This window comes from Pinus tabuliformis, chromosome 2_2 (genome assembly GCF_031772625.1).
Source record: "Pinus tabuliformis cultivar Carrire ecotype Pingquan chromosome 2_2, CPIR1, whole genome shotgun sequence".
NCBI lineage: Eukaryota > Viridiplantae > Streptophyta > Pinopsida > Pinales > Pinaceae > Pinus > Pinus tabuliformis.
Window position 1 is genome coordinate 139,299,436 of NC_142300.1, and position 11,927 is coordinate 139,311,362.

At 43.2% G+C, this 11,927-nt stretch overlaps 2 non-coding genes across 2 annotated transcripts; both read left to right on the top strand.

Moving 5' to 3' along the window:
• The first annotated feature begins 3,839 nt into the window (after window positions 1-3,839).
• Window positions 3,840-3,993, top strand: LOC149191711 (5.8S ribosomal RNA). The gene has a single exon (XR_016255337.1). It is a non-coding gene; the product is annotated as a 5.8S ribosomal RNA (ribosomal RNA).
• A 247-nt stretch (window positions 3,994-4,240) lies between these two features.
• LOC149191712 (25S ribosomal RNA) lies at window positions 4,241-7,650 on the top strand. Its single transcript, XR_016255235.1, has one exon. It is a non-coding gene; the product is annotated as a 25S ribosomal RNA (ribosomal RNA).
• Window positions 7,651-11,927: the final 4,277 nt, after the last annotated feature.

Here is an 11,927-nt window from a genome sequence, read left to right on the forward strand (position 1 = left end):
GTTTCTACCATCCAGGCTGCAAGGAATTTTGTTATTCATTACACAGTGGACTATTCATAAACATATGGCTGCATCCATACTGTGTCTACATATGTCTATATTCTTGATGTATTACAAAATCATTCCTGTATCAGAACAGTTTAGTTAGTTTTCTAGTCAGTTTGATCTGAGTATGGGAATGCTTACCTCAGCGATGATATATATATATATATATATATATATATATATATATATATATATATATATATATATATATATATATATATATATATATATATATTGCATTGAATGTTTTTACAAGTTCCGACTGAGGTATCCACAAGATGATCCTTGAAATGATAAAGTACTTCACTCTTCATAAATGACAGACTCTATCTTCATCTATTAGAGACTTCGCACTTTAGGGGGAAATCTGTTGCACTAAAAATTGTCACCTTGACATTTCTACAATCTATGTGAGTCCATTACCACTCATACTTTCCTCCTTTGCAAGTCTAAAGCCTCAGTTCTTCATATCAAGCCTTTTAAGTAAGAGTAAAGCCCTAAAAGTATTTAAAGCTCTGGTTCCTCACTTTCTTTTTGCATTACCTGCGGTCCCGCACCTAATGGTCATGTCCCCTACACACCTGACCACTCTGTCTCTATGTTATGGGTGCGGACCCCTGTAAAAGTTAAAAAGGCATGAGTACACTCTAAAAAAATCACTTTCAGTCATTTCTAGAAGCTTCTGGAGGGAATCTTGAGGTGGCAAGTTCGCTCTCTTAAGGTTCATGTATCCCATACCTTAAGGAGCTAACCCCTTGATGTAAGGAGCTTGTCCCTTTGAAGGAGGATTCTATCCCTTCATAGATGGACCTGTAACCTCCTCCTCTACACTATAAAATGAGGAATTTGGCTGGTTACTTGGGGGTTTGGAAGTTGAATATTTTGGAGTTGAAATGCTACTAGAACTTAGTCTTCTTTAGTTGAGTTTTTATGAGGAGAGATTACATACCTCTAAGAGCTTATTTGGAAGAGTGCAAGGCTTCTCGAAGTAAAGGAAATTCCTATTTCGAACCCCAGGAAGAGCTTGTTCAACATCAAGGCTGAAAAGTTTGTAAGGTTCTTCTACTTCAAAGTTAATACAAATGCGTTTGTTTTTCTCAATAAGCTGTTCATTTATGGTTTATTTTATGGATTCCTTGATCACCATAATAGACATGATTTATGATATTTGCTATGCAGGTGCTATTTAATGTTTGCTTGTTTGTGATTGCAGGTCTTTAAAGATAAATGTTTTGAACGATTGAAGGATGACTACAATGAACAAGCATTGGATCTAAGGTAGGATCTTAACACCTTATAGGATTTATTTGTAAATCGCATATGTCTAGAGAAAGATAGGTTTATTTGTCTGTTTGTTGCTAGACTATCTTCTGATACTAGGGAGATTGGTCTTGTCCATAAGATCGATTTATCCAACCAATACGAAGGCATAGGCTAAGGGTGCAGGCTCCTACCAAGGGTGCAGGCTCCTATAGTTCATTCTCTTGAAAAGGCGGTGGTGGTTGATGTGTTGCTTGGGTGAGCTTTTTTGCTGGTGGTTGGGTCAAGGGAGTGGTTTCGTGTGCGCTTGGTAGCTCAAACCTTCTGTGAGGGGAAATTTTCAGGGTGGGGTCAGTATGGGATGGATGAAGAGCAGTTCAACCTATTGGGCTAGACACCCTAGTCCTCCTGACCATTCCTCGATATGCCCTCACGGAAGGGTTGGGTATTCAGGTAATGAAAAACCCCTCCCTCAGTCTGAGCTCCATCGAGATCACAATTCTCCCCCCCCAATGGGCATGAGGGTGGAAATATTATCTCGTGCCTTTGTCATCAAGGGAATTCCTCGTCCTCTCGTGAGCCACTCCCCTTCTAAAGAAAAAAGAAGTAGTGAGTTGTGTCTTTATTCCTCCCTTTGGATTGTGGGTTTTTTGTGGGACTTAGTAATTTCTTTGTTTCATGGTGTGTGCTTTGCGGAGATCCCTCTCTTTAGTGGCATTGCACCATAGATGTATTTGTGACCCATGGCTTTCTCCAACATTGAGTGTCAGCCCATGACAACTCTTTGGAGTATAATTATTGACCCCCATTGACGTTCTCACTGGAAAGGTTGTTGGGTGTTTTGTACACGGATGGGTGCAATAGCAGGGTTGGTTTGTTATTAGTAGTCTATTTGTCATTTGAAGCCTTGTTCTAGGTTGGGGGGTTGTTTACCTCTCAGTAACGTGCTCCAGACACTGGTCTCATCATGGCCCTTGTCTTTTCTAGTGGTCAAGTTTAGGTTTTGATTTATTTTCTTGGTTGTTTGATTGTTGTCTATTATGTTGTAAGCTAGAAAGGGTGTTGTGCCATAATGTATGTGGGAGGGTGTGAAGAGGTGGGATGCTTTTTGATTGGGTGCCTTGTTTGATTTCTTTTTGGTTAGTGGAAATCTACTTGGCGTGCTATTGAGCTTCTCTCTTTTCTTGGGATTTTTGTTTATTTGGTGTTGTTTTCTTCCCTTCTTCCTTTTTCCCCTAGCCTTTTGGAGAAGAGGTGGGATTGTTGTGGATTGGTGTTCGGGAAGGACAAAAAGTAGTGTGAGTTCCCAGAGTGGCCACCCTAGTCCTTCTTGATTGGCGTCCCCTATAGTTCCCCCCTTTCTGAGAAGGCACGAGGTTTAGGAAGCTTTTTCTCTGTTTGAGCCTCCCCTTGTGAGCCAGTAACCACATTTGATATCTCTTGCTTTCATGTTGTTTTATTCCCTTCTTTCTTTTGGCCCCTAGCTTTATAGAGAAAAGGTGGGATTGTCATGGATTAGTGTTCAGGAAGTACAAAAAGTGGTGCGAGTTCCGGGGGTGGCCACCCTAGTCCTTCTCAATTGTTGTCCCCTATAGTTCCCCCCTTTTTGTGAAGGCACAGGGTTGGGGAAGCTTGTTCTCTATTTGAGCCTCCCCTTGTGAGCCGGTAGACACGTTTGATATCTCTCTTTCTTTCATGTTGTTTTCTTCCCTTCTTCCTTTTGGCCCCTAGCTTTATGGAGAAAAGGTGGGATTGTTGTGGATTGGTGTTCAGGAAGGATAGAACGTAGTGCGTGCTCCAAGGGTGGCCACCCCAGTCCTTCTCGATCATCAGCCCCTGCAGTTCCCCCCTTTTTGCTAAGGCACGGGGTTGGGGAAGCTTGTTCTCTGTTTGAAGCCTCCTTGTGTGAGCCAGTAGCTACAATTGATATGCCTTTCTTTCATGTTGTTTTCTTCTCGTCTTCCTTATGGCCCCTAGCTTTATGTAGAAAAGGTGGGATTGCTGTGGATTGGTGTCCGCGAAGGACGAAATGCAGTGTGAGCTCTCGGGGTGGCCACCCTAGTCCTTCTCGACTGTCATCCCCTTCAATTCACCCCTTTTTGCAATGACACGGGGCTCAGGAGTCTTGTGCTTTCTTTTAACCTCCCCTTATGAGCCAGTAGCCACATTTGATCTCTATTTCTTTCACCTTGTTTTCTTCCGTTCTTCCTTTCGGTCCCTAGCTTTACGGAGAAAAGGGGGAATTGTTGTGGACTGGTGTTCAAGAAGGATTAAAAGTAGTGCAAGCTCTCCTGGTGGCCACCCTAGTCCTTCTTGATTGTTTTTCCATGCATTTCCTCCTTTTTTGCAAGGGCGTGGGGCTTGGGGAGATTTTTCTCTATTTGAGCCTCCTCCTGTGAGAGGGTAGACACCTTTGTTTCTCTTTCTTTCCTGTGTTTTTCTTCCTTTCCTCCTTTTTGACTTTAGCCTTACATTTGTTGTGGGGGGTGCCCCTATTCAGTGCTGTGGTGTATTTTTTGGTAATACGTGGAAACGACTCTCGACAACGGATATCTCGACTCTTGTTACAATGAAGAGCGTAGCAAAATGTGATACTTAGTGTGAATTACAGAATCCCGTGAATCGTCATGTTTTTTAATGTAATTTGTGCTCGAGGCCTCGGTCGAGGGCACGTCTATCTAGGCATCGCATCCCATTCAAACGCACTCCCTGCAACATGTTAGGGAGTAGTGGAGCTAGTTGTCCATGCCTAATGCGGTGTTGTTGGATGAAATACCTCAAGAAATGTTTTGTGGCATGCGTCGGCAAGTGGTGATCTTGTCCACTTGGATGGGCAGTCGATGTTAGCTAATGCAGGCTTAGTGTGGCATCTCTCAAACTTGCTTTGCTCTCTCTTATGATCCCATTGGGTAGGGCGGATATAGCTGCAACTTTGTGACCTCGTCTCAGGCGAGAGCACCCGGTGAGTTTAAGCATATAATTAAGTGGAGGAAATGAAACTTACAAGGATTCCCCTAGTAGCGGTGAGCAAACCGAGAAGAGCCCAACATGAAAATCGGGCGGTAGCATCACTTGAATTGTAGTTTGTAGAAGCATCCTTAGCGGCGAACGTGGGCCAAGTCCCTTGGAAGGAGGTGCCTAAGAGGGTGACAACCTCATTAGGCTAGGACCCTGCCGCATCACAAGGCGTTGTCAGCGTGTTGGTTTGTTTGGGAATGCAACCCTAATTGGGTGGTAAATTCCGTCCAAGGCTAAATACGGGAGAGAGACCAATAGAAAACAAGTACTACAAGGGAAAGATGAAAAGGACTTTGAAAACAGATTTAAAGAGTGCTTGAAATTGCCGAAAGGGAAGTGGATGGAGGCTATCGATGCGTCTCGGTCAGATGTGGAATGGCTCAAGATTGTTTTCCACTCGACTTGAGGTGAAAACCAATATGGGCTGCTACATCGTCACAAGCATGGGTGGATTATTCCCTGTCAGTTTGCCGTTGCAGTGTTCGAGGAACGAATCGTGCGCCCTTGTGGTGGGCCATGTGCACCTGCATGGCCATGGTGTTGGTTGGCTAGCTTTCCATTTGACTTGTCTTGAAACACAAACTAAGGAGTGTAACATGTGTGCGAGTTGGTGGTTTTGAAAAGCTATGAGGTGTAAGGAAGATAACAGGTGAGATCCATTCTTTGGGGGGGTGCGCCGCCGACCGACCTTGAGCTTATGCGAAGGGTTTAAGTGCGATCACACCTATTGGGACCCAAAAGATGGTGAACTATGCCTAAGTAGGGAAAAGCAAGAGGAAACTCTAGTGGAGGCTCGTAGCAATACTGACATGCAAATCATTCATCTGACATGGGTATAGGGGTGAAAGACTAATTGAACCATCTAGTAGCTGGTTTCCTCTAAAGTTTCCCCCGGTATAGCTGGAGCTCACACGCGAGTTTTATTGGGTAAAGCAAATGATTAGAGGCATTAGGGGTGTAATGCCCTTGACCTATTCTCAAACTTTAAATAGGTAAGAGGGTGCGGCTTCTTCATTGAGCCACGCCATGGAATAGAGACCTCCAAGTGGTCCATTTCTGGTAAGCAGAACTAGCTATGCAGGATGAACTGAAAGTTGAGTTACAATGTCGAATTGCACACTAACCTACATCCCACAAAGGGTGTTGGTTGATTAAGACAGTAGGATGGTGGTCATGGAAGTCAAAATCTGCTGAGTGTGTAACAACTCACATGCCGAATCAAGTAGCCCCGAAAATGGATGGTGCTATCACACAACCTATACTTGAATGTCGAAGCAATTTCCTGAATTTGATGAGTAGGAGGATGCAAGGGTCATTGAGAAAACTTGGGTGTGAACTTGGGTGGATCGGCCCCAGTGCAGATCTTGGCAGTAGTAGCAAATATTCAAATGAGAACTTTGAAGGCTGAAGTGGGGAAAGGTTCCATGTGTACAACACTTGGACATGGGTTAGTCAATCCTAAGATATTGGGAAGCCTTGTATCAAGGGTGCACTTTGCATGAGAATCAAAAGGGAATCAGGTTAATATTCTTGAACTAGGACATGGCGGCAGGCGACAACATTAAGAAATCTGGAGATGTTGTCAGGGGCCCCAGGAAGAGTTATATTTTCTTTTTAATAGCTTGCCCACCCTAGAATCAATTCACCCAGAGATAGGGTCTAGTAGCTAGAAGAGCACTGCGTGTCTTGTGGTGTCCAGTGTGCCCTTGGTGGCCCTTGAAAATCTAGAGGACCGAGTACCGTTCATGCCCGGTCGTACTCATAACCACATCAGGTCTCCAAGGTGAACAATCTTTGGTCAATAGAACAATGTAGATAAGGGAAGTCGGCAAAATGGGTCTATAACTTTGGGAAAAGGATTGGCTCTGAGGGCTAGGCCTAGGGGTCTGTGCCCTCAACTCGTGGGTTGTTGGTAGTCTACCCGAACTACTCTTGCGGCGAGGGTGGGCTCTTGCGTTCCAATTGGGCTACGTGCGTAGAATGCCCCCTTCTGGGGGCTTTTCCCCAGGCATCGAACAATAGACTCAGAACTAGTATGGACAAGGGGAATCTGACAGTTTAATTATAACAAAGCATTATGATGGTCCCTATGGATGCTGACGCAATGTGATTTCTGCCCAGTGCTCTGAATGTCAAAGTGAAGAAATTCAACCAAGCGCAGGTAAACGGCGAAAGTAACTATGACTCTCTTAAGGTAGCAAAATGCCTCATCATCTAATTAGTGACACACATGAATGGATTAACAAGATTCCCACTATCCCTATCTACTATCTAGCAAAACCACAGCCAAGGGAATGAGCTTGGCAGAATCAATAGGGAAAGAAGGCCCTATTGAGCTTGACTCTAGTTCGACTTTGTGAAATCACTTGAGAGGTGTAGAATAAGTGGGAGCCCTTTTCAACGCAAGTGAAATACCACTACTTTTAACATTATTTTACTTATTTCGTTGAGTAGAGACGGGGAATTACCCCTATTTTTAGCCTTAAGGCACATTTTGGCGGGTTAATCCAAGTGGAAGACATTATCAGGTGGGGAGTTTGGCTGGGGCAGCACATCTGTTAAAAGATAATGCAAGTGTCCTAAGATGAGCTCAACAAGAATAGAAATCTTGTGTGGAACAAAAGGGTAAAAGCTCATTCATTTTTTATTTTCAGTACGAATACAAACCGTGAAAGCATGGCCTATCAATCCCTAAGATTTTCGAAATTTGAAGCTAGAGGTGTCAGAAAAGTTACCACAGCGATAACAGGCTTGTGGCAGCCAAGCTTTCACAGCGACGTTACTTTTTGATCCTTTGATGTTGGCTCTCCCTATCATTGTGAAGCAAAATTCACCAAGTGTTGGATTATTCACCCACCAATAGGGAACGCGAGCTACGTTTAGACTGTTGTGAGACAGGTTAGTTTTTCCCTACTGATGAACCGCACCACAATATTAATTCAACTTAGTATGAGAGGAACCGTTGATTCACACAATTGGTCATTGCACTTGGTTTAAAAGCTAGTGGCGTGAAGCCACTATGTGTCGAATTATGAATGAATGCCTCTAAGTTAGAATCCACACTAGAAGCAGTGCATGTTACCCTATGACTATATCTCGACCCGCAGTAGGGGAGTCGCTTTGTCACCCCCAGGGGCCCATGTTGTTGTGGGGAAAAATGCCTATGCAGGACGATCCTATCCACCTAAGGTGTGACAGTGCCTTAGCAACAAACGAGTACAGCTATACTGGTTTCTTCCTTTATGAAATGTGAAAGAAGAGAGATCAATAGACTTACTGGTGTCTTCTGTTTGTCCCTCGATCCGGTATCTCTTCTCTTTGGGAGTTCACAGCTACTTGCCTTCCTGCTTATCCAGCTCCAACTTCCTGCAAGATCACAAGAGAACATCTACTTGCGACAAGAGAAGAACTCTACTCAAAGACAGATGTTCACATTCATAACTAGTTTAGGATTAGAGATAAACTAAATACACTAATAAAATCATACATCAAAATACATCAGCATATAGGAGAAACCAAGATAGCTTTATTGATGAATAACAAGGTTCAGGAAGAGATACAACCTAGAGGGTTCCAATCCAACATCTCCTTCCCAGCAAATGGAATTCCTATCTTCAGCCCCTTCAAAGCATTAAGCACCCAATGATTCCAGTCTCAAACCAACAGCAATTCTTTGCATTAACAAAATTCCAGCCTCTAGATCTCATGGAGGAGAGATCCATATATGGATGTTTGGAGAGAGGATGAGTCAGCTTGAGATCTGACTAGTGTCCTCTCCCTCTATTAGTTCTTGAGTCCACTTGGAGGTCCTTGCTTCCACTTGGAGATTTGGAACCTCTTACTCATCACCAGTCGAATTCCTTGAGGCAAGTGTCATTTTGGAAGCTTCCTGGGTTTTGACACCTTGAGAAATGAGCCTGCCACTTGTCCAATCTCGTTCAGCGCAGGTAGCCTTTGTTCGAGTTGACATTCAACGCAGGTAGCTAGTGTTGGCTTTGACATTCAGCGCAAACAGCTAGTGTAGCCACTGAAATGATCCTGAATTGACTGGTTTTTGAGCAGTTTCAGGTGGAGAACTTTTGTGAATTGTTGTGGTTTTTTAGCCTTGTTCCTCTAGGGGTAGGAACAACATGTTTAGGGACTTTGGATCCCTTAGATTACAGACATTTCATGCTCAATGCTGTAAGGCACAAAAATGTCTATAACAGTTGCCCCCTAAAGTATGAGGCTATTTATCGGGTGAAATGCTTTATCAGGGGGATCCGAAGTTCATCCAATGCTGGGAGGAGACCTGTAATAAGATACAATACAATACATTATTTTTCATACTGCTTTCATGATCTAACTGAGGCAGGCATTCCCATGCTCAGCTTTATAAATACATTTTTCTGTACATAGAACAGACAATCGTCTGATGGTAGACTGATAATTTTGATGAAATTATCATCCTTTGAGTAGGATGATTATCTGCTGCAATGATGTACATGTCAATTTCTTTATCTTTCCTGAATATATATCGCAGCCCAGATGGATGAAACTAGATTTGGGGTCTTCAAACTCGTTCGATCTTCACTCTAAGTACAAGTCGATCCATGTGAGAAATGTTCTGAAGTCGAACATGGAAAGACATCGCTTGATTACCGGTCAATGATGAAAACCATTAACAAGCGCGAGAGGAATCACCAATAATGATAATGACCCTCAAGGTACTTCAGTACAATTCACGTGGTGTGAATAAAGGACTTGGCGTCGAACACCACGCAAAATCTTTCGGTCGAAGGTCATTAATGTATACCTGTCGCCGGAAGTGAGAAACTTGCCATTGTGGCATGCAAGCTTCAAAGTACTGAAGGGGTTGTTCCTAGATCAACTTCTTGGATAATGAGCTGATGTCGACAAGAAGCGATCCGTCAAAGGAGGGCCTTGATGAATCCCACATTAGTGACACGGAACGGAGCTAATGATTTTAATGGAGGTGAAAACGATCTGTGACATATGATTTAGGGTGGCGGTCATGAAAGGATGAAGGATAATGTATGGCAGTGGATGGGACACGGTTGACTCTTCTGAACGACTTCTCTTGAACATGTGGCGACACTCATATGATGGATCGGTAGCATTACCCCAAAGATGGATGGTATGGCGAGACCATGGATGTGACCGGTGAATGAAACAACCCAACCCGATTGTGGTACGGACAAAAAGTGTCATGTTCAAGAGCGACTTGCTACCATCAAAGTTTTCTTTAGTTTCTCCCAATTTTTCCCCAGTCGTTGCTGACCAGTACCTCTTTATTTTTGTCAAGCTTGAGGAGGATAACATATGCTTGTTCTATAACCTGCCCTTCAGGCAAGCCCATCGCTATGTTTTAATGAGCCTAGCGATAGTGAAACTCGTTCTCGTCTAAAGACAAGTTTGTCGCTATTTAATGATTTTAACGAGTCTAATGACAAGGATAACTCGGTTCTTTTCATTTTTAGAGAGTCTGAAAAGATACATAAAGTCAACTCCAAAATTCCTTTTTCGTCATCCAATCCCTTAAGTCCGAAAAAGTATAAAACAATACAGAAGGGATGAGTTTTCGATAGTTTTAACGAGCCGAATAAAACAAGCGCTCGATCTTTTTGTGCAATAATCCCTCAGGTCCAAAAAGATTAAAATCTAGAGGAGGGATAGCTCTTCCGGTCGCTTTAACGAGCTGGAAGGCCAAAACTTGGCAATCTTTTCATATTTTACGAGTCAGTTGAAAAGAGCTTAAAGAAGACTCGTCTTTTGAGGAACGAGTGATAAACAGGGTTAGCAGCTGATTCCAGGTACAGGTTGGAATTTTCCAATCACGGCAGTGTCACAAGGATGGCTAGGTGAAATCACTCTTCGCAGCTGTTCCTCAAAATGGGTAAACAATCATATGGAGGTGAACGATCGGCCAAATGAAAAGTGGAGGTGACGGTGCAAACACGACCAAGGCTTTAATCGCTGATGATATTACATTCACAGTGGTTATTTACCGGGATAGGTTCATTTTTTATTTTAAAATGAGCTTAAACACTGGTGGAAACACTTGCTCATTGCTTATGTTTATTTTTTAACGAGCATGAAGTCCACGTTAAAACTGCTCAGATCTTGCGTTTATTTTTTAACGAGCATGAACTTTGTGCTAAAACTGCTCGATATTATATGGTCAAATCTTTGATTTTTACCATGACTAGCTTTGCCCTTTTCAAAGATAGTACTGTATCCTCAATTGCTGCATCAAACTAGTTAGAAATGAATAACATTTGTATGGAAATGAGATTAGAACCCTAATATTTCGCTTTGAACTACGTAAAAAGAAATTAAAAGGTGTTTTTACCTCTCATTTTACCATTTCATTTGAACTTGGTTTGTTGGAGCTTTGGAGGTGCCTCTTCCCCCTTGATTTTCACCAGTTGATTTCGGGAGATTCTGCAGACGATTTTCGGCGCCGTATGGACCAGGTAGGAGCTAAACTCTAGCTCTTTCTTTTCATGGTTTCTTTTTCCCATTCTGTGCCTGTTTTCCTGTTCCCATGAGCCCCTGGGGTTTTGCTAGGGCGCTCTACCATCAGCGCAGGGAGTCCATTTGAAACCTGCGTTGAATGTCAAGCTGCCTGAAGGCAGTTTTACCTTCAACGCAGGTAGGACACTTTCCAATTGCGTTGATCATAGAAAAGCAGTTCTATTGCACAGATTTTTTGATGAAATTTTGCCAGTTTTTCATCAAATCCAGGATCTTACTCTTTCTCTTGTTTGTTTTTCAGGGACTTTTGAGCAAAATGACCCTCACATGACGAGAACGAGAACATGATTTCCCTCCATGACCCTGTCACGGTGAACGCGCTGCGGAACTGTGGCCTGCTGAAGTTCTTCCGTATCTCAAGTATGAGAGCACAGATCTCTTTACTACAGTATATGCTTGATGCTTGGGATCCTATCAACTAAGTATTTCAGATCAGGATCAAATCCATCCCTTTGACCATGGTAGACATTTACTTCTTGACTGGTTTGTCGAGGCGGGGTGCCCCCATTTCTTTGTCAGGATCGGCCAGAGGGAATGACTCCGTGAGAGCAAGGTTGTTATCCGTGAGATTACTGACAGGTCTCTCAGGTCTATTCTGTATACTATTGGTAGGATGGCCGGTAGCGCATCTCTACATGTTGCCAACAGATCTTATGTGCAGCACGCCTTGGAGTGTCTCCAACCGAAAGTATTCAACTGGTGTGATGCAGTACTTATTCAGATGAAAAGTCAGTTGAACAAGGTAAAGGACGGGAAGCTGAAGAACTTTGGATTTGGTTCTATTCTGACTGCCTTTGCCTTGGAGAAAATACCACTGATGCAGCCTCAGTATATCGCACTCGACTTGCCTTCTCCTACCGAGCCACGCATGCAGAGATGGGTTGATCACATGTCTAGGCATGCAGGTCAATCTCAGATTTCTTTTACTGATACCTTTTTCAGGTGGTTCGAGCGTCAGGAGATGGTCTATTCTGAGTATCCATATGTTGGTATGGATTTCCGAGGTGATCCGGACTTGGTACTGCCGGATGGCGAACAGTGGGGCGCTATTGGTAAAATCTTTGACC